The 24,455-nt window shown below is 42.6% G+C and overlaps 1 long non-coding RNA gene across 1 annotated transcript; it reads right to left on the bottom strand.

Moving 5' to 3' along the window:
- Positions 1-1,270: 1,270 nt before the first annotated feature.
- LOC112245634 lies at positions 1,271-13,063 on the bottom strand. The gene is made up of 8 exons (XR_002952773.2): positions 12,932-13,063; positions 5,639-5,995; positions 5,311-5,407; positions 4,632-4,837; positions 4,399-4,429; positions 4,171-4,285; positions 3,941-4,084; positions 1,271-3,654 (listed from the first exon to the last, which is right to left on the bottom strand). It is a non-coding gene; the product is annotated as an uncharacterized LOC112245634 (long non-coding RNA).
- Between the last annotated feature and the right edge of the window lie 11,392 nt (positions 13,064-24,455).

The raw sequence follows: 24,455 nt of genomic DNA, 5'->3' as shown, positions 1-24,455 counted from the left end.
GGCCACTCCAATACCTTGACTTTGTTGTCCTTAAGCCATTTTGCCACAACTTTGGAAGTATTGTCCATTTGGAAGACCCATTTGTAACCAAGCTTTAACTTCCTGACTGATGTCTTGAGATGTTGCTTCAATATAATCACATAATTTTCCTCCTCATGATGCCATTTATTTTGTGAAGTGCACCAGTCCCTCCTGCAGCAAAGCACCCCCACAACACAATGCTGCCACCCACGTGCTACACGGTTGGGATGGTGTTCTTCGGCTTGCAAACGTCTCCCTTTTGCCTCCAAACATAACGATGGTCATTATGGCCAAACAGTTCTATTTTTGTTTCGTCAGACCAGAGGACATTTCTCCAAAAAGTATGATCTTTGTCCCCATGTGCAGTTGCAAACTGTTGTCTGGCTTTTTATAGCGGTTTTGGAGCTTTGGCTTCTTCCTTTCTGAGTTCCTCAGTTATCTTCACAATGTCCTTTGCTGTTGTTCTGGGATTGATTTGCACTTTTCGCACCAAAGTACATTCATCTCTAGAAGACAAATCGCGTCTCTTTCCTGAGCGGTATGACGTCTGCGTGGTCTCATGGTGTTTATACTTGCGTACTATCGTTTGTACAGATGAACGTAGTACCTTCAGGCATTTGGAAATTGCTCCCAAGTATGGATCAGACTTGTGGAGCTCTAGAATTTTTTTCTGAGGTCTTGGCTGATTTATTTGGATTTTTCCATGATGTCAAGCAAAGAGGCACTGAGTTTTAAGGTAGGCCTTGAAATACATCCACAGGTACACCTCAAATTGACTCAAATTATGTTATTAGCCTATCAGAAGCTTCTAAAGCCATAACATCATTTTCTGGAATTGTCTAAGCTTTTTAAAGGCACAGTCAACTTAGTGTATGTAAACTTCTGTCCCACTGGAACTGCAATACAGTGAATTATAAGTGAAATAATCTGTCCGTAAACAATTGTTTGTAAAATGACTTGTGTCATGAACAAAGTAGACGTCTTAACCGACCTGCCAAAACTATAGTTTATTAACAATACATTTATGGAGTGGTTGGAAAACGTGTTTTAATGACTCCAACCTAAGTGTATGTAAACTTCCGACTTCAACTGTACATCTTATACATGGCTTGGACTGTAATAACATCTCATCAAATTTAATTTGAAGGAATAATTACCAGCTCCCTTACATCACATCCCACTGTGCACAGACGTCAGTTCAAAATTCAATTTTTATTAACATTTGTTTGTCAACATACAGTACATTAATTCAACCAGTTTGTGCGCAGTGGAATTTCTGCTCATGATACTTTGATCATAAATATGAGAGCAATCATGAAACACACTTGTTTGAAACATCCCTAGAAGAAATTGTGCTTTCTTGTTACAGTACAGTACAAAGTTCAGATTAGTATCAAAAGTGAACACATTCTCCTCCTCATCCCAAAAAGTCTGTAGAAATGTATCTGGCTTGGGACTTGTGTGAGGTGAGAGAAGGAACATTTCTCATAGGTGACGAATTCTACTCATAGCCCTCATGTTAGCGTATTCTAACTTTGCTGAATAGACAAGGAGAGGAGAAAACCCTTGACCTCTGCCCAGAGTTTCAGACACAGCATGGCATGATTGGCATCAATAACTATCTGTGAAAGTCAAAACAACTGAGACTGGAATGCAGGTCTCAGTGTAACTGGGGTATCTCCAAGGGCAATGCAAGATAGCCAAGCACTAGCTGGATGTGAATTTCAACAGCGCGGCTCTGACTTGAGTCTGCACACAGTGCCATGGGATCAAACACTATCATAAATGTGCCAGTGCTAGCATCCCTGTTGTGTCATTGAGATAGACGGCCACTGACATCACACCACATCTCTCTCCTCGTTTATCATAGCGTGATTCATCATACGACCATAGAAAATGTGCCGCAATAACTGCCATGACAAGGGAGCAGTTTGTTTCACAACTATTATGAAGGGGTGTTGTTGCAGTGGAGAAAGTTGACAACACATCAGGAATGGAGGCTGGTAAGGGGCCAGCCAGTTGACTTAGGCAACAGTCAGACTGGTTCTCAGTGTCAACCACAGCCTGTTCTTATCAGCTATATGCTACTGACAGTAGCTACTACACTGCTGTGAGAAATACGTGGGGTCAAGAAAGACAAAACAATCACAGCGTACCATCATTTAGCTAACCGCCATGATTATACACAGCTGCTGTACAAATAGTGGAAGGAAGACACATTATGACATCCTTAATAAAATAAGATAATGTATCTCTCTTGGTGGCGAGATAATCAAAAAGCAAAGCCATCCAGGATATTTAGTCTTCATTCTGTTGTTGCATTAACATGTAATGTTCCCTTGACCAAGGAACTTAACCCCCTAAACTGCTCATTGGGCACTGCACTGTGGATGCCCTCTGCTCCAGGCTCTCCAACCTAATGTGTGTGTGTGTGTGTGTGTGTGTGTGTGTGTGTGTGTGTGTGTGTGTGTGTGTGTGTGTGTGTGTGTGTGTGTGTGTGTGTGTGTGTGTGTGTGTGTGTGTGTGTGTGTGTGTGTACCGGAGGGGATGGGGAAAAAAGCAGAAGACAAATGTCCATCTCATCTGGACTAATACTGTAAATTGTAAACAGGTGTGACATATAGATAAGCATGTAACAAAGTGGAAGATGATAAGTATACATGAGTCTTGATTTGTTCTTCATTAATATGTCTGTTATAGTTAGTGGAAAGTCATTTGCCTTCATATGCCCATAAACAGGCATTCCCCACAGGGAACCGCACAGTGTACACAATGCAACATACTTGTCACAAGATAAACATTGATATTTGTTTGGTTCAACCAAATGTGGTACAAATAATGGTAGGCCTATATAGCAAGTTACCTAACAGTGATGTAGCGACAGTATTGAATAACACTGCTACAGTAACTATCAGAAAGGAATGTGAGCTGTGAGGCACATTTTCCAATCAAGTTGGCACTGCAAGTGAAGGTACGACTCAATTCAAACTTTGAATGCTTTTGTAAAAGTCTAGTGCGCTTACCTGACCAGTGGGACTTTGACAAACTAGCTACTTTTCTATAGTGTGCTTTCATTCTGGCATGTTTACAATACCATAAATCACTGGTGTTGGTCTTAGTGACTAATACATTCTCTGATTCAGATAAGGATTTTAGTGTACCACGGTGTTACCACACTGACATCCAGTGTTTGATTATCTCCATTACAATGAGTGTGAGACAGAGCGCGAAAGAGAGCACACACCCTATCTTTGTGGAAAGTGCGCCCTCTATCCATCTCTATGCCTCACACCAATCGCATTGAGTTCAAGGTGGTTTTCCAAAGTGGATGGTGTCCTCTAGTGGAAGAACACTAGAATAAAGGCTCTCCTAGTTGAAATGACCATATGCCAATATGTTTGCACCTCTGTGAACTTCGTACTCCAATCCAGGGATGGAAGGTATCGCTGTACTCCTAATTATCCCACAACAATTTACGGCAAATCCAGAGGCTATAAATACTACTACTTTTTATTAAAACTGCCATTTTGGTTCTCATGCTTGGTAGCTGATAGATCATTCTTGAATTAGGGTGGCATTTGGGCATGGCATTTTAGGCAAGGTTCCCATTCCACCATGCTGAATCCTCTGAATCTGCAGAGAGAAAAAAACATTCTATATCTCACTATTTCTAAACACAACTTAGCTCAAATATGAATGAATACGATTGCAGACTGACTGAATGACGGAATCATGTAGATTGTGGCCGAAAGGCTGCTGTCTAACTTTACGGCATACTGGGAGGTCCATAGTAAAAGCACTGATGGGAGTCTGACCACTTCCAGCAAATAGGGAGTCAAAATGGTGGGAGCTTTCCTTAGCTCACCAGCCTATCAAGCATGTAGAAGAATAGCAAGAACAACGTATAACCAATACTGACCATCAGGTGGGACTTCCATCGGTGCCATCAGAGCCTACATGTCTGTCACGAACAGCTGTGGTCCGGGTTTGCCACTCTGGCTGAGGGCCTCAGTTATGTTCCCATCCGGGTTCATCTGGGGGTTAGGGTCATCCCACAGACCTGCTGTAAGTAGGGGGAAAACTTAAGACACCAGACATCTACCATTGATTGGCTGAAGCAGTATGAGATGTTAAGTCTCATGTAGGCACCTGCTAGAATATTTATACCCTTGGGAAGACTGCCAGAGTCCCCCAGATAGCCTGTGTTCCCCATTGGTGGAGGGGGGTACATCCCAATTGGTGAGAGACGTGGTAGAGGTTTGCTCTGTAAAAAGATATATCAATACAATTGAAAAACAATTAGTAAAAGCAATTTAATAACACACAGTTCATTCAATTGCTTTGCTCTGATTTAAAATGTCAGTTGAAAGTTTATACCTCCTCCTGTGGTACGCTCATATCCAACCACCTGTTGAGCATAGGATTCCAGAAAATATGACAGAGAAAATTATAGGAATGAGAATCAATCTTTAGCCATCTACCATTCTCTATCTTTAACTATCCCTCGATAAACATTTTCCATCTACAAACTCAGTGTGCAAAATATACAAAGATTCTGTGTATTAGTCCACTAATGTTTCAGGACAGGATATGAAGAGCAGGTTTCTTACAGATTTGAGGAATCCTCTGGCAGGAGTGCCTCCTTCTTACGGCAAAAGCCAAGCCAGCCCTCTCCGCTGGTCTTGGCCTTCACAATGAGAGGCTCAGCAGCAGGTCCACGGGGTGTTGAGCGGGGCAGTTGGGGGCCGCAGGACATTTAGTCACGGGCTGTTCTTCCATTCCTGGCTCAGGACATCCACGTATCTGCTCCGTGGGTCTGTGACAAGTAGGACAGACGGACACAACCTCAACCCTCTGTAGGCAGTACAGGGCACCAGCATGATTAAAGGCAGGTTGACATTTATTGGGATGATTCATGTACTGAAGGCAGGTCTTCAGGGTGGTCACTAGCTGGCACAATCACAAAGTCATAAAATCACATTAAAACATACCCCTAACATTAACCACACTGCTAACCTTATGCCTAACCCCAACCTTAAATGAAGACCAAAATGCACATTTTGTTTCCATACATTTTTTACGATATAGCCAATTTTGACATTGCGGCTGGCCAATCCAGCAGAAACCACTCAGCGCTGCCTCCAGGAAAAGATTCCTCCCAATAAACGTTGAAGCCTCAGTCTCCATAAATGACACTATTCCTGTTAGTTACTGGCACGCTTACTCAAAGTCATACATGGGAGGTCTCTAGGTTCACTGCTGTTAAACAAAAAGACTGTCTTTACTCACATCTTCCATGTGCGCAGGTTGTTGGAACAGGTTGAGGACCACAGGGATCCCCTGGCCATCCGGGCCTCATGGAGGGTGGTGGTGGAGGAAGATAGGTCTGTAATAAACATCAACCAAACAACCAAAATATGACACTGCTTAACATTAACATGACACTGCATATCAATGATATGTCACCTCACTGTTTCAATAAGAGTGAGGTGAGTGACTTGAATATACATCTTGAAGTATAAGCTACATATTGCCTGCTTCATGGGAAATAAATATGTTGTACTGTACACCGATGGATAGAGCACTGGGTGAGATCTGTCATTTTCGTTGAATTTACCTTTGGGAGCCTCCTCACTGAGTACATTGGCTGTAACGGTGCCGCTACTGGAGCCTCCATAGAGAGCTTGGGTTCTGCCTGGGCCCACGCTGCTGGGAGGCACACCAAGCCACCGCTCCCCTGATGACTCAGCTGCTCCCTCTGATTCAGGGAGACCTCTACCTTGGGTGGCTCCAGGCCCAACTCCAGGCCCATCACCTCATTGCATTGAGGAATCTCAGCCGCAACTGGGGGGACGGCCTGATGCTGATTTTCCCTCAGTAAAACTTCTTGGCACGGCTGTGTTAGAGGACCAACTGGATCCCCTGGATATCCTGGGCTCATCGTGGGAGGTGGGGGTGGAGGTAGAGGATAGGTCTGTAATAAACATCAACAAGGCATCCATAATATGACTCTGTGAATCAATGATATGACACTGGCACGGCCGGCCGGCCGGACCGCTCATTAGGCAGGATTAGTCGGCTGCCTATGATGGCAGATTGACGAGGGCAGCATTTTCTAAGCTAAACTGACCAAGATACACCTCCAACAACAACACATAGAACCTCATGTAATTCTGCCCAAAAACAATTTTTCTCAACCAGTGGAAAATTGACTTTTTAGGTGAGCGCTGATTCCGCCCTTTGATAAGCAGTGCCCACTTTGTCAAAGGCAAGGGCGAAAAATATTTTGCTTGTCCATTCCCCAGGGTGCTGTTGAAGAGATGCATCTCTGAAGCGCTCCACCAACGTTTCATCAACAACAACAAAAAATAGTATGTGGCCTTTTCTGTAGCCTACAGGCTGGAGATAATATATATGACAATGTAATGAGACACTTGTTACATTTTCTCAGATTTCTCAGATTAAATAGCCTAACCTAAATGGCACTCATTAACAAACAACATACAGTGTATCCTAAAAATAAGACCGTATGGAATGGACAATTACAACTGTGGTCCAGGAGTTTCGCCCCATTGTCATGATCAGTGGTTTCAAGTTTGTATCCTGATCATAGAGAGAGAAAAAAATACTTCTGCATTTTCCGCATTGTAAACACATTGCAAATAGGCTCGCGATAACTCTTGATAAAGTTGGGTAGCAAATATTCAGAGCTTAAATAGACAAATTGATTAGTCACAGGAATCAGGACTATTAAAGCCAATGCAATGTCCTGTTTTACAAACGGTAGGCTTACCACATAGACGGGCATTCATAAAATCCAATTTCAGGCAACACTGCAGGCTACACCTCAGTAAGCATGGAACGAAGCTGATGCCGGTCCGGACCAAATCTGAACCAATTATAGACGTCTATGTTTGGTTCAGATTTGGTGCGGTCCAGACCAGTCTTGATTTGGCCCAAACATAGACATCTATAAATGACTTATTTTCAACTTTTATTCAGAACCCAAAATTTGCCTGATTTCAACATCAGGAAAATAGGTATTTTCACCTTTCATTCAGAACCTAAATTGAACCTAACTTCCCCATCTTGAAAATACATATTTTAGACATCTTTTCAATGTCATTTTGCTTACTGTGACTAATATAGGTTTACGGAGGTCAGCATTTTTTGGTCTTGCTTATGGCGGCAGAACCGCAAGGACTGGCCCTGGACACTGATATTAGGCATTTGATCATTTTCCATAGTTGGCCCCTAAGACCCTCACAAACTTTTATAGAAGCACAATTGAGAGCATCCTGTCGGGCTGTATCACCGCCTGGTGCAGCAACTGCACCACCCTCAACTGCAGGGCTCTCCGGAGGGTGGTACGGTCTGCCCAATGCATAACCGGGGACACATTGCCTGCACTCCAGGGCACCTACAGCACCCGATGCCACAGGAAGGCCAAAAAGATCATCAAGGACATCAACCACCCAAGCCACGGCCTGTTCACCCAGCTACCATCCAGAAGGGGAGATCAGTACAGGTGCATCAATGCTGGGACCGAGAGACTGAAAAACAGCTTCTATCTCAAGGCCATCAGACTGTTAAACAGCCATCACCACCAGGTTACTCAACCCTGCACCTTAGAGGCTGCTGCCCTATATACATAGACATCTGTCCAAAAATGATGCAGAAAAATGAATCCATGCTTTTGTCACTTCTAGGTTAGAAGTGCTCTACAATGCTCTACTTTCTGGCTACTCAGATAAAGCACTAAATAAACTTCAGTTAGTGCTAAATACAGCTGCTAGAATCCTGACTAGAACCAAAAGATTTGATCATATTACTCTCATGCTAGCCTCCCTACACTGGCTTCTTGTTAAGGCAAGGGCTGATTTCAAGGTTTTACTGCTAACCTACAAAGCATTACATGGGCTTGCTCCTACCTATCTTTCCGGTTTGGTCCTGCCGTACATACCTACACGTACGCTATGGTCCCAAGACGCAGATCTCCTAACTGTCCCTAGACTTTCTAAGCAAACAGCTGGAGGCAGGACTTTCTCCTATAGAGCTCCATTTTTATGGAATGGTCTGTCTACCCATGTGAGAGACGCAGACTTGGTCTCAACCTTTAAGTCTTTACTAAAGACTCATCTCTTCAGTAGGTCCTATGATTGAGTGTAGTCTGGCCCAGGAGAGTGAAGGTGAACGGAAAGGCACTGGAGCAACAAACCACCCTTGCTGTCTCTGCCTGGCCGGTTCCCCCCTCTCCACTGGGATTCTCTGCCTCTAACCCTATTACAGGGGCTGAGTCACTGGCTTACTGGTGCTCTTTCATGCCGTCCCTAGGAGGGGTGCGTCACTTGAGTGGGTTGAGTCGCTGACGTAATCTTCCTGTCTGGGTTGGCGAGCATTCATTAAGAGAGCATTCATTAAGCTGAAACTGATTAAAAAATACTTGAGGCCCACTTTGTCCCAGAACAGGCTTTGCAGTCTTGCCCTGCTGTCCATTGAAAGTCAGTTAGCTAGAAAGCTGGACTTCAAAGACTTGATCAGGGACTTTGCTAGCAAGACGGCTCAGCGCTGGGCTCTTGGTTAGTAAGGCTGAGCAAGGGCCAGTGATAACTGTTAAATGGATCACTACACACATGATACCCACTGGCTGAGAACAAGACTGATAACAGAGTGAGAACAAGATATATCTCAAAGTAATGGCTGGATTGCTGTAAAATTAGCTGTGCACAATCAATAGGTTTCTTCCACTTCGGGTCTTGAATTGGTGACCACTTGACCTTTCCTCTAGCGCCACCATCAGGCCTTTTCATTTCCATTTTGTTTTCCCATTTCCCCTTACAGCTGCTTATTTTCTAGTTGGTATGTATACTTAGTTCAAAAATCTGCTGCTGATTTTATTATATCATTCTATAGATGATCATGTTAATTTATTTTAATTGAAGATATTAATGTATATTTAGGTTATATTTATTTTAAGTTATTCATTAATGTTAAGAGAATTTTCCAATCAAGAATTTTACCATTAAAATTACATTTAGACTGTAAAATATGGCCTTTAGCACATTTCCTATAGAGGGTATCAGTCTTGCATCAAATAGTGAATTCCACTGTATGCAGAATGTTGCATGCATGTCTGCACAGTGTTATATTTTCATAGCTCACTGTCAGTAAACATTGTACAGTAAATATTGGACTACAAGAGAGTTGCAAAGCTTGCAAAGGTAGAGTTATTTAAAGCTTTGAATGGGTCGATTGGGTTCTGGAGGTGTGTGGTTACAGCAATTGCGCAGGGTTGGTGTGGTCTGTGGTGGTGGGGCCCAACGTGATATCTTTTCATGGGGCCCAAAATCCCTGGCGGCACCCCTGCCTAGTAAACAGTATCTATGCACACCAAAGAAATTGAAATATAACCATTAAACTTCCACCTGAGGTAATGCTTTCATTTTCTATAGTACCCCTCATGTTCAGGGTGTTAAACAGTAGGTAGGTATTTGAGTACTCACAGGAGGGGCATCCATGATGGGCAGTGTCCTTTGTAAGGCCTTAATCCCTTAGCATACAATATATTGGTCCACAATAGACATCCAAAGACAGTCCACAATAGACATTCAACTGACTTTGGTCATAGGCCTGGATAATGAGACAGTACTGGTTGCTATAGTTCATGAAAGCCATGTCATAGTTAACAATATAGTTTATGTCATAGTTCATGTCATAATGATGTATCATCGGGGCCGCCGTAAAATGTGTGGCGAGGCAACAGGGGAAATGTGACTTCATAATTTCTCTGTCTTTCACATGGGAGTGCTGTTGCAGGCTCTTCGCATGTTGTGCGGGATGGGCACAACGCACAAAGCTCAAGGCGCGCTCTGTAACTTTCCTCTGCTATTTATTTAGCAAGCTGACAACACATACAGTGGGGCAAAAAAGTATTTAGTCAGCCACCAGTTGTGCGAGTTCTCCCACTTAAAAAGATGAGAGGCCTGTAATTTTCATCATAGGTACACTTCAACTATGACAGACAATATGAGAAGAAAAAAAATCCAGAAAATCACATTGTAGGATTTTTTATGAATTTATTTGCAAATGATGGTGGAAAATAAGTATTTGGTCACCTACAAACAGGTACTTGGGTCCAGAGTTGTGGATAGCTTGGTAGGCGTGACGCAGAATATTGTAGTCGATGCGTGAGCATATGGAGAGCCAGTGGTTGAACAGCACTGGAATGATGTGCTCGCAGGGGAAGGTGTGGGTGAGGGCACGTTGCAGCACAGTTCTGGACATTTTGTAGCCTGTTCAGGCACTTGGCAGATGCGACAACAAAAGAGGTGTTACAATAGTCTAGACGGATGAAATAAAGGTGTGGATGAGTCACTCAGCTGCAGGTTGTGGCAGCATAAGTCGTAACTTGGAAATTTTCCGTAGATTAAGACATTTTACTTTGGTCATACTCTTGATGTGGGCTTCAAACGAGAGCCGACTGTCAAATATCTCACGCAGGTTGCGAACCTCAAAGGAGGGGAGGACCTTGGCACCATCAATATTGAGGCTGTAGCTGCTGGTGTGGTTTCTGATAGTCCGAGAGCCAATCAGGATGACCTCTGTCTTTTTGCAGTTTACAGTGCATTCGGGAAGTTCTGACTTTTTCACTTTTTCTACATTTTGTTACGTTACAGCCTTGTTCTAAAATGGATGAAAATGTTGTTTTCCCTCAATCTACACACAATACCCCATAATGACAAAGCAAAAACTGCTTTTTAGACATTTTTGCAAATGTATTAAAAAAAAAAACGGAAATATCACATTTACATAAGTATTCAGACCCTTTACGCAGTACTTTGTTGAAGCACCTTTGGCAGCGATTACAGCCTCGATTCTTCTTGAGTATGACACTACAGTACAGTACAAGCTTGACACACCTGTATTTGGGTAGTTTCTCCCATTCTTCTCTGCAGATCCTCTCAAGCTCTGTCAGGTTGGATGGGGTGTGTCACTGCTTGAGATTTTTCTACAACTTGATTGGAGTCCACTTGTGGTAAATGTAATTGATTGGACATGATTTGGAAAGGCACACACATGACTATATAAGGTCCTACAGTTGACGGTGCGATGTCAGAGCAAAAACAAGCCATGAGGTTAAAGAAATTGTCCATAGAGCTCCGAGGCAGAGTTGTGTCGAGCCACAGATCTCGGGAAGGGTACCAAAACACTTCTGAAGCATTGAAGGTCCCCAAGAACACAGTGGCCTCTATCATTATTAAATGGAAGAAGTTTGGAACCAACAAGACTCTTCCTAGAGCTGGCCGCCTGGCCAAACTGAGCAATCGGGTGAGAAGGGCCTTGGTCAGGGAGGTGACCAAGAACCCGATGGTCACTCTGACAGAGGTCCAGAGTTCTGTGGAGATGGGAGAACATTCCAGAAGGACAACCATCTCGGCAGGACTCCACCAATAAGGTCTTTATGGTAGATTGGCCAGACAAAAGCCACTCCTTAGTAAAAGCCACATGACAGCCAGCTTGGAGTTTGCCAAAAGGCACCTAAAGGACTCAAGATCTTGTCAAGAAACAAGATTCTCTGGTCTGATGAAAGCAAGATTGAACTCTTTAGCCTGAATGACAAGCGTCACGTCTGGAGGAAACCAGGCACCGCTCATCATCTGACCAAAACCATTCCTACAGTGAAGCATGATAGTGACAGCATCATGCTGTGGGGATGTTTTTCAGCGGCAGGGACTGGGAGACTAGTCAGGATCAAGGGAAAGATGAATGAAGCAAAGTACAGAGAGATCCTTGATGAAAACATGATCCAGAGCGCTCAGGACCTCAGACTGGGGGCGAAGGTTCACCTTCCAACAGGACAATGACCCTAAGCACACAGTCAAGACAACACAGGAGTGGCTTCAGAACAAGTCTCTCAATGTCCTTGAGTGGCCCAGCCAGAACCCTGACTTGAACCAGATCAAACATCTCTGGAGAGACCTGAAAATAGCTGTGCAGCGACGCTCCCCATTCAACCTGACAGAGCTTGAGAGGATATGCAGAGAAGAATGGGAGAAACTCCCCAAATACAGGTGTGCCAAGCTTGTAGCGTCATACCCAAGAAGACTTGAGGCTGTAATTGCGGCCAAAGGTGCTTCAACAAAGTACTGAGTAAAGGGTCTGAATTCTTATGTAAATGTGATATTCCCGTTTTTTTTTCTAAAATCATGTATTTTGTTTTGTCATTGAGCGGTATTGTGTTTAGATTGATGAGGGAAAAAAAATATTTAAACCATTATAGAATAAGGCTGTAACGTAACAAAATGTGGAAAAAGTTAAATGTCTGAATACTTTAAGAATGCACTGTATAGCCTATTAGCTATACAATTGTAATGTTATACCCCTGAAAGGGGGGAAATATGAGAAATGATTCATTCTGACACGTAGCATCAGCGAAAGTTCAATCAGATGTGATGAATTGTATAAAATAATCAACTGTTTACATAGGTATCTCTTTTTTCAAAGTACGTAGCGTTTACATTTTGTATTCCTAGGCATTACTAATCAAACTCTGCACAGACAGACATAAATGGAGCATACATGGTTTGATTATCACATTCACATGAATTACTAGAATATTACTTATGATTTTGTATTAATATAATAAACTATAAAGTCCAGTGGACAAATCGATATATGATGAACAATCACGATATAAATGAAAACATATGACATTTTAGAACTGTATTGTTTGCATTCTGATTGCAATTTAATGGAGGCCAAAAATAAACATACGCCATGTGGAGATGTTCATATTGAAATATATCTTCTTTTTTTTAGGTTCCTAACTTGTTTGATAAGATTAGTACAGATTTTCTTAGTGGACCCTGCATGGAGACCAGACCCCAAGTTTGTGAACCACTGTACTAACCTCTCTCTGATTGCTTCCTCTCTCTCTCTCTCTCTGTCTCCTCTGTTTCCTTCTGCATGCATTGCAGGCTGCTTTAGCCTCACCACTGACCGCCAAATCACTGTCTGTCTCAGTAGCCTACTCTCTGTAAAGCAAAGTTATTATGAGAACTTAGAAGCCTATTTTTTTGCTCCTGCTAAGGTAGGCTCGGTTTAAAGTTAGCATATTACTTCATCCTTCTAGCTAAGTAGTAAGAGCCCTTCAACGTTACTGCAATAGATGTCAAATTAAAATACATTTAAAAAAACACATTTCAAAGCCATGCCTGTGCACGTGACTTTCCCCATGGTCCCTTTAGGATGATTTCTCCTCTTCTCAGCTGTCTATCACAGCCTCCTGGTTTCCACCAATCAGAGTGCCCAAATGCACATTTGGACTCTGACCCCTCCCACTCAAGGTCAGAGTTGTTATCATTGTCTGCAGACAATGATGCAAATTTGGCTGCCGACCAAGTTATCAGTGTGTTTATTTTAGGAAGAAGTGAGTTGTTGGGTTTATTGTCAGGTGGGTTAATGCTACTTTATGGTGATTGACTGGAAGCAAGGCCTGATTATCTTGTTACTTCTGTAGCTGAATAGTACTGCTGCATATTATGTATACTGAAAAACAGAAATATATATTTCTGAATGTAATAAAGCCCTTTTGTGGGGAAAAATTAATTCTGATTAGCTGGGCCTGGCTCCCCAGTGGGTGGGCCTTGTTCCCAAGTGGTTGGGCCCATCGCTGCGCCCCTGACCAGTCATGTCAAAACCATAAATTAGGGCCTAAAGAGTTTATTTCAATAGACTGATTCTTTCTTTGAACTGTAACCCGGTAAAATCTTTGAATTTGTGGCATGTTGCATTTATATTTTTATTCAGTATATATTTCATGTGAATGTTGTTTATAGTTGCATGAATGTATGAGTGTATGAGCATTTTGCGGTATATTGTTATTGTTTAGAGATGGTTAATTCCTATATAGCCTGTAGTAGACTGTCCTTGTGTTCCTGCATGGACAGTAAGATTTATGACTGTGGAACTAGACACAGATCAGATAAGATCTCCACCAGTCCTCAGAGAGAGGGCCATAAATCTCACCTGTCTAAGTAATTAGTTCTCTCTCTCTCTCTCTCCAGCAAGATGTTTATACATATACAGTACAGCTGTAAATGTGTATGCTGTTATGTGAATATCCCTTCTTAGATGCCATGCCTCTATTTCCTGTGTAGATATTCCTTTTGCATAGCTTACAACATTGTATATTTAAGCAATAAGGGATGAGGGGGTGTGGTATATGGGAAATATACCCCGGCTAAGGGCTGATCTTAAGCAAGACGCATCGCGGAGTGCCTGGACACAGCCCTTAGCCGTTGTATATTGGCCATATACCACAAACCCCTGAGGTACATTATTGCTATTATAAACTGGTTACCAAAGTAATCAGAGCAGTAAAAATAAATGTTTTGTCATACTCGTGGTATGCGTTCTGATATACCACGGCTGTCAGCCAATCAGCATTCAGGGCTCAAACCACCCAGATTATAATTGTTCTTACTTACCAGAACCACAAGTTCATCCTATGTAAACTGATGATTTCTGTCTGTGAGTGTGAATACTATAGTGTGTGGTGGTGATGAAGATAATAAAAGTCCTGGTCTAAGAAGCATCCGTACTGTTCTGGCCGGACAGTCTGTAGCGAGTCAGAACCAATTATATCAGCATTAAGTACTAGCGTGTGAGGGTATTCACAGCCAACCACTCAGACAAGCTCCAGCTAGCCATTTTTACAATAGAAGTCTCCTAACTGACTGACATAAAATATCTACAAGCGACTATTTACCGGTTTTGTCTGAGTCGTTTTTTTTTTTATTAGAGCTCAGTCAGATCAAGAATAGCTTATAATTCTTCTGAGCTTTGATCCGTGTTGGGAGCAATATTTAGATTTTGACCCATCATTTATTTTCTTTATTGTGTACAAAATATACAGTACCAGTCAAAAGTTTGGACACATCTAGTCATTGCAGGTTTAAAAAAAAAACTATTTTCTACATTGTAGAATAAAAGTAAAGACATCAAAACTATGAAATAACACATATGGAATCATGTAGTAAACAAAAAAGTGTTAAACAAATGAAAACAGATTTGAGATGTGAGATTCTTCAAAGTAGCCACCCTTTGCCTTGATGACAGCTTTGCACACTTTTGGGATCATCTCAATCAGCTTCATGAGGTAGTCACCTGGAATGCATTTCAATTAACAGGTGTGCCTTGTTAAAAGTTAATTTGTGGAATTTATTTCCGTCTTAATGCGTTTGAGGCAATCAGTTGTGTTGTGACAAGGTAGGTGGGTATACAGAAGATAGCCCTATTTGGTAAAAGACCAAGTCCATATTATGTCAAGAACAACTCAAATAAGCAAAGAGAAATGACAGTCCATCATTACTTTAAGAAATTAAGGTCAGTCAATACAGAAAATGTCAAGAACTTTGAAAGTTCTTCAAGTGCAGTCACAAAAACATCAAGCACTGATAAAACTGGCTCTCATGAGGACCACCACAGGAATTGAAGACCCAGAGTTACCTCTGCTGAAGAGGATAACTTTATTAGAGTTACCAGCCCCAGAAATTGCAGCCCAAATAAATGCTTCACAGAGTTCAAGTAACAGACACATCCCAACATCAACTGTTCAGAGGGGCCTGTGTGAATCAGACCTTCATGGTCAAATTGCTGCAGAGAAACCACTATTAAAGTACATCAATAAGAATAGACTTGCTGGGCCAAGAAACACAAGCAATGGACATTAGACCAGTGGAAATGTTTGCTTTGGTCTGATGAGTCCAAATTTGAGATTTTTGTTTCGAACTGCCGTGTCTTTGTAAGACGCAGAGGATGATCTCCGCATGTGTGGTTCAAACTATGAAGTATGGAGGAGGAGGTGTGATGGTTTGTGAGTACTTTGCTGGTGATACTGTCTGTGATTTATTTAGAATTCAAGGCACACTTAACCAGCATGGCTTCTACAGCATTTTGAAGCGACTATCATGTGGGAGTATCATTTGTTTTTCAACAGACCTCAAACCAATTGTGATGGTTTGGGATGAGTTGAACCGCAGAGTGAAGGAAAAGCAGCCAACAAGTGCTCAGAATATGTGGGAACTACTTGAAGACTGTTGGAAAAGCATTCCTCATGCAACTGGTTGAGAGAATGCCAAGAGTGTGCAAAGCGGCCATCAAGGCAAAGGGTGGATAAATCTAAAATCTAAAATATGTTCCGATTTGTTTAACACTTTTTTGCTTAGTACATTATTCCATATGTGTTATTTCATGATTTTGATGTCTTTGCTACATTTCTACATTGAAGAAAATAGTAAAAAGTAAAGAACAACCCTTTAACGATTAGGCATGTCCAAACTTTTGACTGGTACTGTATATATTTTATTGTTATTTTTTATTTTTAAATTAGAAAAAATTACCAAGGTCCGGACCTCGGTGTCCTCATATTTAGTTATGGCCCTGATGTTTGTCTAAGGTTAATGAGGTTGTGATTATGTGAATTTCTACGTGGATGTAGATATGAAAACACGTTTTCCCCTACAAAGATGACAACCACATTTTGTTAAAAGGAAAACACTTATTTTAGTGCAGGTCCCATAAATATTTGCCTTGATGATGACAGAGTTCTCTAAAGCCCTCTCAGAATGATACCATTTGATATTTGGCACCATTGAAAATCAAAGCCAAAACCAAGTTTAACTATCATACAGTAGGAAGTACTTGCTGCCATCTGGTGGAACACAGCTGAATGAGAGGAGAAATTATTTGAGAGATCATGTTCAAAACAAATACACAATGATCAAATACAGTAGATACTGAAACATCTTTTATTGTGTAATTTGGGACAATTCAACCAAACATCATACATGATCATTTGATCAACACTGAAATATGGTAAAGCATGTTTGTTTTGTCAACTTAAATATGGTAAATTTATCAATCACTACTTTCACATCCCTATCTCTCACACACACTTTGTTTTCTCATCCAATATACACTGCTCAAAAAAATTAAGGGAACACTAAAATAACACATCCTAGATCTGAGTGAATGAAATATTCTCATTAAATACTTTTTTCTTTACATAGTTGAATGTGCTGACAACAAAATCACACAAAAATTATCAATGGAAATCAAATGTATCAACCCATGGAGGTCTGGATTTGGAGTCACACTCAAAAGTTGAAAAGCACACTACAGGCTGATCCAACTTTGATGTAATGTCCTTAAAACAAGTCAAAATGAGGCTCAGTAGTGTGTGTGGCCTCCACGTGCCTGTATGACCTCCTTACAATGCCTGGGCATATTCCTGATAAGGTGGCGGATGGTCTCCTGAGGGATCTCCTCCCAGACCTGGACTAAAGCATCCGCCATCTCCTCGACAGTCTGTGTTGCAATGTGGTGTTGGTGGATGGAGCGAGACATGATGTCCCAGATGTGCTCAATTGGATTCAGGTCTGGGGAACGGATGGGCCAGTCCATAGCACTCCATAGCACTCACACTCCAGCCATATGAGGTCTAGCATTGTCTTGCATTAGGAGGAACCCAGGGCCAACCGCACCAGCATATGGTCTCACAAGGGGTCTGAGGATCTCATCTCGGTACCTAATGGCAGTCAGGCTACCTCTGGCGAGCACATGGAGGGATCTACGGCCCCCCAAAGAAATGCCACCCCACACCATGACTGACCCACCGCCAAACCGGTCATGCTGGAGGATGTTGCAGGCAGCAGAACGTTCTCCACGGCGTCTCCAGACTGTCACGTCTGTCACGTGCTCAGTGTGAACCTGCTTTCATCTGTGAAGAGCACAGGGAGCCAGTGGCGCCAACCCCCACCTGTGGACGTCGGGCCCTCATACCACCCTCATGGAGTCTGTTTCTGACCATTTGAGTAGACACATGCACATTTGTGGCCTGCTGGAGGTCATTTTTCAGGGCTCTGGCAGTGCTCCTCCTGCTCCTCCTTGCACAAAGGCGGAGGTAGCGGTCTTGCTGCCCTCCTACGGCCTCCTCCACGTCTCCTGATGTACTGGCCTGTCTCCTGATAGCGCCTCCATGCTCTAGACACTACGCTGACAGACACGGCAAACCTTCTTGCCACTGCTCGCATTGATGTGCCATCCTGGATGAGCTGCACTACCTGAGCCACTTGTGTGGGTTGTAGACTCCGTCTCATGCTACCACTAGAGTGAAAGCACCGCCAGCATTCAAAAGTGACCAAAACATCAGCCAGAAAGCATAGGAACTGAGAAGTGGTCTGTGGTTATCACCTGCAGAACCACTCCTTTATTGGGGGTGTCTTGCTAATTGCCTATAATTTCCACCTGTTGTCTATTCCATTTGCACAACAGCATGTGAAATTTATTGTCAATCAGTGTTGCTTCCTAAGTGGACAGTTTGATTTCACAGAAGTGTGATTGACATGGAGTTACATTGTGTTGTTTAAGTGTTCCCTTTATTTTTTTGAGCAATGCATATATATTTTAGGCATTTAGCAGACTCTTATTTAGAGCAACTTACAGGAGCAATTAGGGTTAAGTGCCTTGCTCAAGGGCACATTTTTCACGTAGTTGGCTCAGGGATTCAAAAGAGCGACCTTTCAGTTACTGGCCCAACGCTCTTAACCACTCGACTACCTGTCGCCGCGTTCTTCAGTGTCTCCAATCTCACTCCTAACTCAATAACAGGCCGGCTCAAGCATGAACCATTACATAGAGTACTGTCCTCAGTCACACTGTTTATATTGGTCTTGTCCCACCCTGTCCCAGTAAGACTTCACCATTACAATGCTTTTATTACCTCAGTTCCTTCCCACCTTTGGAACTTGAAACCGTTCAATTGAGTTATTCACCTCCCTGTTTATTGACTCCAGTATCTTTGTAATCATCTGTAATTAAAGTGGCTTGTTTGGGGAATTTAGACTGTGACCTCAAATCATATATTTTATTGGAGATGTCTGACTGCTTCAGTGTCATCAGCCGAGATCAAACTTTATAGATGCAAAAGATGCTACATGTACAGGGCTGGGATCCACACCCATTAGACTAACCGTCCTTTGACTATGTCCATGTCACAGCCGTCAAAAGAAGTGGATCAAAGTGCAGTGTGGTGAGCATACATTTCTCTTTTGTTTAAAATGTCGCCAACAAAACAACAACCGTGAAGCTTACAGGGCTAAAGTGCCACTAACAAAAGTCAACTACCCACACTGAAGCAGGGGAAAAAGGGCTACCTAAGTATGATTCCCAATCAGAGACAACGATAGACTGCTGTCCTCGATTGTGAACCATACCCGGCCAAAACATAGAAATAAAGAAACATAGAAAACAAAACATAGAATGCCCACCCAAATCACACCCTGACCAAACCAAAAGAGAGAAAAGGCTCTCTTGGGTCAGGGCGTGACAGTCCCAGGATTATGTTTCTTTAAAGGAATCACTGCCTATTTATTTGTCCGTGTTGATTTGTTAATGACATCATACTGAATCATTCTATCATCTAATGTGCATTTGTTGAAAGAGCATGTTAAATGGTTGGGTGAAATTGAATGACATCAAATATATACAAAATGTTATTATGAAGATAACATTATTACACTACAGAATGTAGTGATAGAAGTGATAGCAAAGTAGAGATAGAAATAATGGGGTGCAAAGGAGCAAAAAAAAATACATTAGGGGGAGAGGTAGTTGTTTGGGCTAAAATATAGATGGGCTATGTACAGGTGCAGTAATTGGTGAGCTGCTCTGACAGCTGGTGCTTAAAGCTAGTGAGGGAGATATGTGTTTCTGTTACGCCCCTGAAAAAGGGGAGAAATAATCACGAGAGTGATACGGTATCATTTCACTTTTAGTGCAATCATTTTACAAAAGTAACACATTTTACAGAACAACAGATCTACAGGAAATAGATAGTCTTTAGGGTACAAGGCTTATTCAAGTCACAACAGTATACACTAATTCACTGAAACAGATACTAATTTCAATATAACTGTCAAGCACAAAGCTTTAACTCAGTAAACCATAACTACATTTATCAACAGGCAATAAAGTATTTGAAAAACCGTTATACAAATAACACCGCAAAATATCTTATTAACAACGCACATGTTCATTCACAATCGACATGAAATGGCAGCTACTCTCAGTACGAAGCTACAACCGAGCAGGGCTCATATTACTCTCTGCAAACTTAATTCTAACTTCCTCAAGACGTTACTAAGACACACCTTAAACACTCTTGACATGTTAGCGAGTTATTGCATTTAAATTACTCTTTTTTTATCATCAATAACGTACCTGAAAAGGGGAGAAATAATCACGAGTGATACGGTTTGTTTCCTCATTGGTGGAGACCAGAGCAATCGATTTTAGGCTCATAGATTAAGAGCATTTAGTAGATTACAGATGAACACTTTTACCCTTCCATTAGGCACCACAAAATAAAGTAATCAATACAATGTTTACACATTCCTCTCACAATTCGTACCCTTTGTACGCTTGACGGATTTTAACTTTAACACAATTATATGAATGTTATCAATCTCTATCCACTAATACTGAATGCATGATCTTTTTAACCTTAGATGTTTTAAGATCCTCACATACTATGAACTTACTAATAGTTTTTAATGTATAACAGGCTCTGAATATTTCCTTTAACCTGTCACATTTCCAGCTTCAGAGATTTTTGCAGTGCGTTCCAGTCATTGGCAGCAGAGAACTGGAAGATGAAGCGGGCAAAGGAAGAATTGATTTTCGGGGTGACCAGAGAGATATACCTGCTGGAGCGCGTGCTACAGGTGGGTGCTGCTATGGTGAGCGAGCTGAGATAAGGGGGGACTTTACCTAGCAGGGTCTTGTAGATGACCTGGAGCCAGTGGGTTTGGCGAGGAGTATGAGGCGAGGGCCAGCCAACGAGAGCGTACAGGTCGCAGTGCTAGGTAGTATATGTGGCTTTGGTGACAAAACGGGTGGCACTGTGATAGACTGCATCCAATTTATTGAGTAGGGTATTGGAGGCTATTTTGTAAATGACATCGCCGAAGTCAGGGATCGGTAGGATGGTCAGTTTTACAAGGTTATATTTGCATGAGCCGCAGGAGTGAGGGTAGCTTTGTTGCGAAATAGGAAGGCAATTCTAGATTTAACTTTGGATTGGAGATGGTTGATGTGAGTTTGGAAGGAGAGTTTACAGTCTAACCAGACACCTAGGTATTTGTAGTTGTCCACATATTCTAAGTCAGAACTGTCCAGAGTAGTGATGTTGGACGGGCGGGCAGGTGCAGGCAGCGATTGGTTGAAGAGCATGCATTTAGTTTTACTTGTATTTAAGAGCAATTTGAGGCCACGGAAGGAGAGTTGTATGGCATTGACGCTCGTCTGGAGTGTTGCTAACACAGTATCCAAAGAAGGGCCAGAAGTGTACAGAATGGTGTCGTTTGCGTAGAGGTGGATCAGAGACTCACCAGCAGCAAGAGCGACATCATTGATGTATACAGAGAAGAGAGTCGGTCCAAGAATTGAACCCTGTGGCATCCCCATAGAGACTGCCAGAGGCCCGGACAACAGGCCCTCCGATTTGACACACTGAACTCTATCAGAGAAGTAGTTGGTGAACCAGGCGAGGCAATCATTTGAGAAACCAAGGCTATCGAGTCTGCCGATGAGGATGTGGTGGTTGACAGAGTCGAAAGCCTTGGCCAGGTCAATGAATATGGCTGCACAGTATTGTTTCTTATCAATGGAGGTTAAGATATCGTTTAGGACCTTGAGCGTTGCTGAGGTACACCCATGACCAGCTCTGAAACCAGATTGCATAGCGGAGAAGGTATGGTGGGATTCGAAATGGTCGGTAATCTGTTTGTTGACTTGGCTTTCGAAGACCTTAGAAAGGCAGGGTAGGATAGATATAGGTCTGTAGCAATTTGGGTCAAGAGTGTCCCCCCCCTTTGAAGAGGGGGATGACCGCAGCTGCTTTCTAATCTTTGGAATCTCAGATGACACGAAAGAGAGGTTGAACAGGCTAGTAATAGGGGTTGCAACAATTTTGGCAGATCATTTTAGAAAGAAAGGGTCCAGATTGTAGCCCGGCTGATTTGTAGGGGTCCAGATTTTGCAGCTCTTTCAGAACATCAGCTGATTGGATTTGGGAGAAGGAGAAATGGGGAAGGCTTGGGCGAGTTGCTGTGGGGGGTGCAGTGCTGTTGCCCGGGGTAGGGGTAGCCAGGTGGAAAGCATGACCAGCCGTAGAAAAATGCTTATTGAAATTCTCAAATATTGTGGATTTATCGGTGGTGACAGAGTTTCCTATCCTCAGTGCAGTGGGCAGCAGAGGATGTGTTCTTATTCTCCATGGACTTTACAGTGTGCCAGAAATGTTTTGAGTTTGTGTTGCAGGATGCAAATTTCTGCTTGAAAAAGCTAGCCTTGGCTTTTCTATTGCCTGTGTATATTGGTTTCTAGCTTCCCTGAAAAGTTGCATATCACGGGGGCTGTTTGATGCTAATGCAGAACGCCATAGGATGTTTTTGTGTTGGTTAAGGGCAGTCAGGTCTGGGGAGAACCAAGGGCTATATCTGTTCCTGGTTCTACATTTCTTGAATGGGGCATGCTTATTTAAGATGGTGAGGAAGGCTTTTTTTTTTAAATAACCAGGCATCCTCTACTGAAGAGATGAGATCAATATCCTTCCAGGATACCCCGGCCAGGTCGATTAGAAAGGCCTGCTCGCTGAAGTGTTTCAGGGAGCATTTGACAGTGATGAGTGGAGGTCGTTTGACCGCTGACCCATTATGGATGCAAGCAATGAGGCAGTGATCGCTGAGATCTTGGTTGAAAACAGCAGAGGTGTATTTAGAGGGCAAGTTGGTTAGGATGATATCTATGAGGGTGTCCGTGTTTACGGCTTTGGGGTGGTACCTGGTAGGTTCATCGATAATTTGTGTGAGATTGAGGGTTACGGTTACAGAAGTCATCTAAAGAGAGCGCCTGGGGAATAGGAGTGGAGCTAGGCACTGCAGGGCCTGGATTCACCTCTACATCACCAGAGGAATAGAGGAGGAGGAGGATAAGGGTACGGCTAAAAACTATGAGAATTGGTCGTCTAGAACGTCCGGAACAGAGAGTAAAAGGAGGTTTCTGGGGGCAATAAAATAGCTTCAAGGTATAATGTACAGACAAAGGTATGGTAGGATGTGAATACAGTGGAGGTAAACCTAGGTATTGAGTGATGATGAGAGAGATATTGTCTCTAGAAAGGATGGATAAGGTATAATGAGCAGGGCTAGAGGCTCTACAGTGAAATAAGCCAGTAAAAACTAACCAGAACAGCAATGGACAAGGCATATTGACATTAAGGAGAGGCATGCTTAGTAGAGTGATCATAAGGGTCCAGTGAGTAGTGAGGTTGGTTGGGGTAACGGCAATTCAGACAGCTAGCCGGGCCATCGGTAGCAAGCTAGCATAGGATGGAGGTCTGTTTTTAGCCACCTCATGCATTTCCGGCGGTAGATTAGTGGGGTTCCGTGTGGTAGAGGGGATCAATCCAATTGGCAAAATAGATATAGTTATAGTGACCCAAGAACAATTGTCCGATAGACCTATTCAGATAGCAGCCGATGAGACAGCTAACGATTAACGGGCCGCAGATGAGCATTCAGGTAACGTTGCGACGGAGGGGCCAGTTGGATAACTCCCTCAGGCAGATAACGTCGGTAGTCCAGTGAAGAAAGGCCCGGTGGGGCTCCGCATCGGCAGTAAAAGGTCCGGATAGGTGATTGTAGCCCAGGAGTGGCTGATGGAACTCTTCAGCTGGCTAGCTCCGGAATAATTGATGTTTGCTCCGGGATCGACGTAAACCAATAGTCACACGGATAGCTGCTAGCTAGCTGCGAGATCCAGCTGTAAATGTCCAGAGCTTGCGGTTGAAATCCGGGGATATGCAGAGAAAAATAGGTCCGGTGTGTTCTGGTCTGGGTAGCGTTGTACAAAACTGGCGATAGCTTTTTGAGCTAAAGGATAGCTGATGACCACAAACCGTGGTTAGCTGAATACTAACGTTAGCCAGTAAACTGGCTAGCTTCTGGCTAGCTTCTGGTTAGCTTCTTTTGTGGATTTCAGATAAATTCTTTTTTTATTGGTGAGGCGGGTTGCAGGAGAGTGTTTTGAAGTTGAGTTTTTGGAAAATAAAATATATAATGATATGCGAAGAAAGATGTAAATATATATCTACACGGGACAATACAAGACAAGGACAAAGGAAGTCTGACTGATATGCCATCTTGGTAAGAAAAGATAAGAAAAAAGTTATAAGATAATCTCTTTAAATGTTCCTTGATATTTGATCATCCCCTTTTGAACAATGTTATTTTCCAATGATAAGACAGTAGACTGAGAGGAAAAATGATTTGAGAGATCATGCTCAAAACAAAGACAATGATCAAATACAG

Source organism: Oncorhynchus tshawytscha, linkage group LG02 (assembly GCF_018296145.1).
Source record: "Oncorhynchus tshawytscha isolate Ot180627B linkage group LG02, Otsh_v2.0, whole genome shotgun sequence".
NCBI classification, from domain to species: Eukaryota; Metazoa; Chordata; class Actinopteri; order Salmoniformes; family Salmonidae; genus Oncorhynchus; species Oncorhynchus tshawytscha.
Note: the sequence above shows the minus strand (reverse complement) of the source record. Positions and strands in the feature narration are given on the sequence as shown.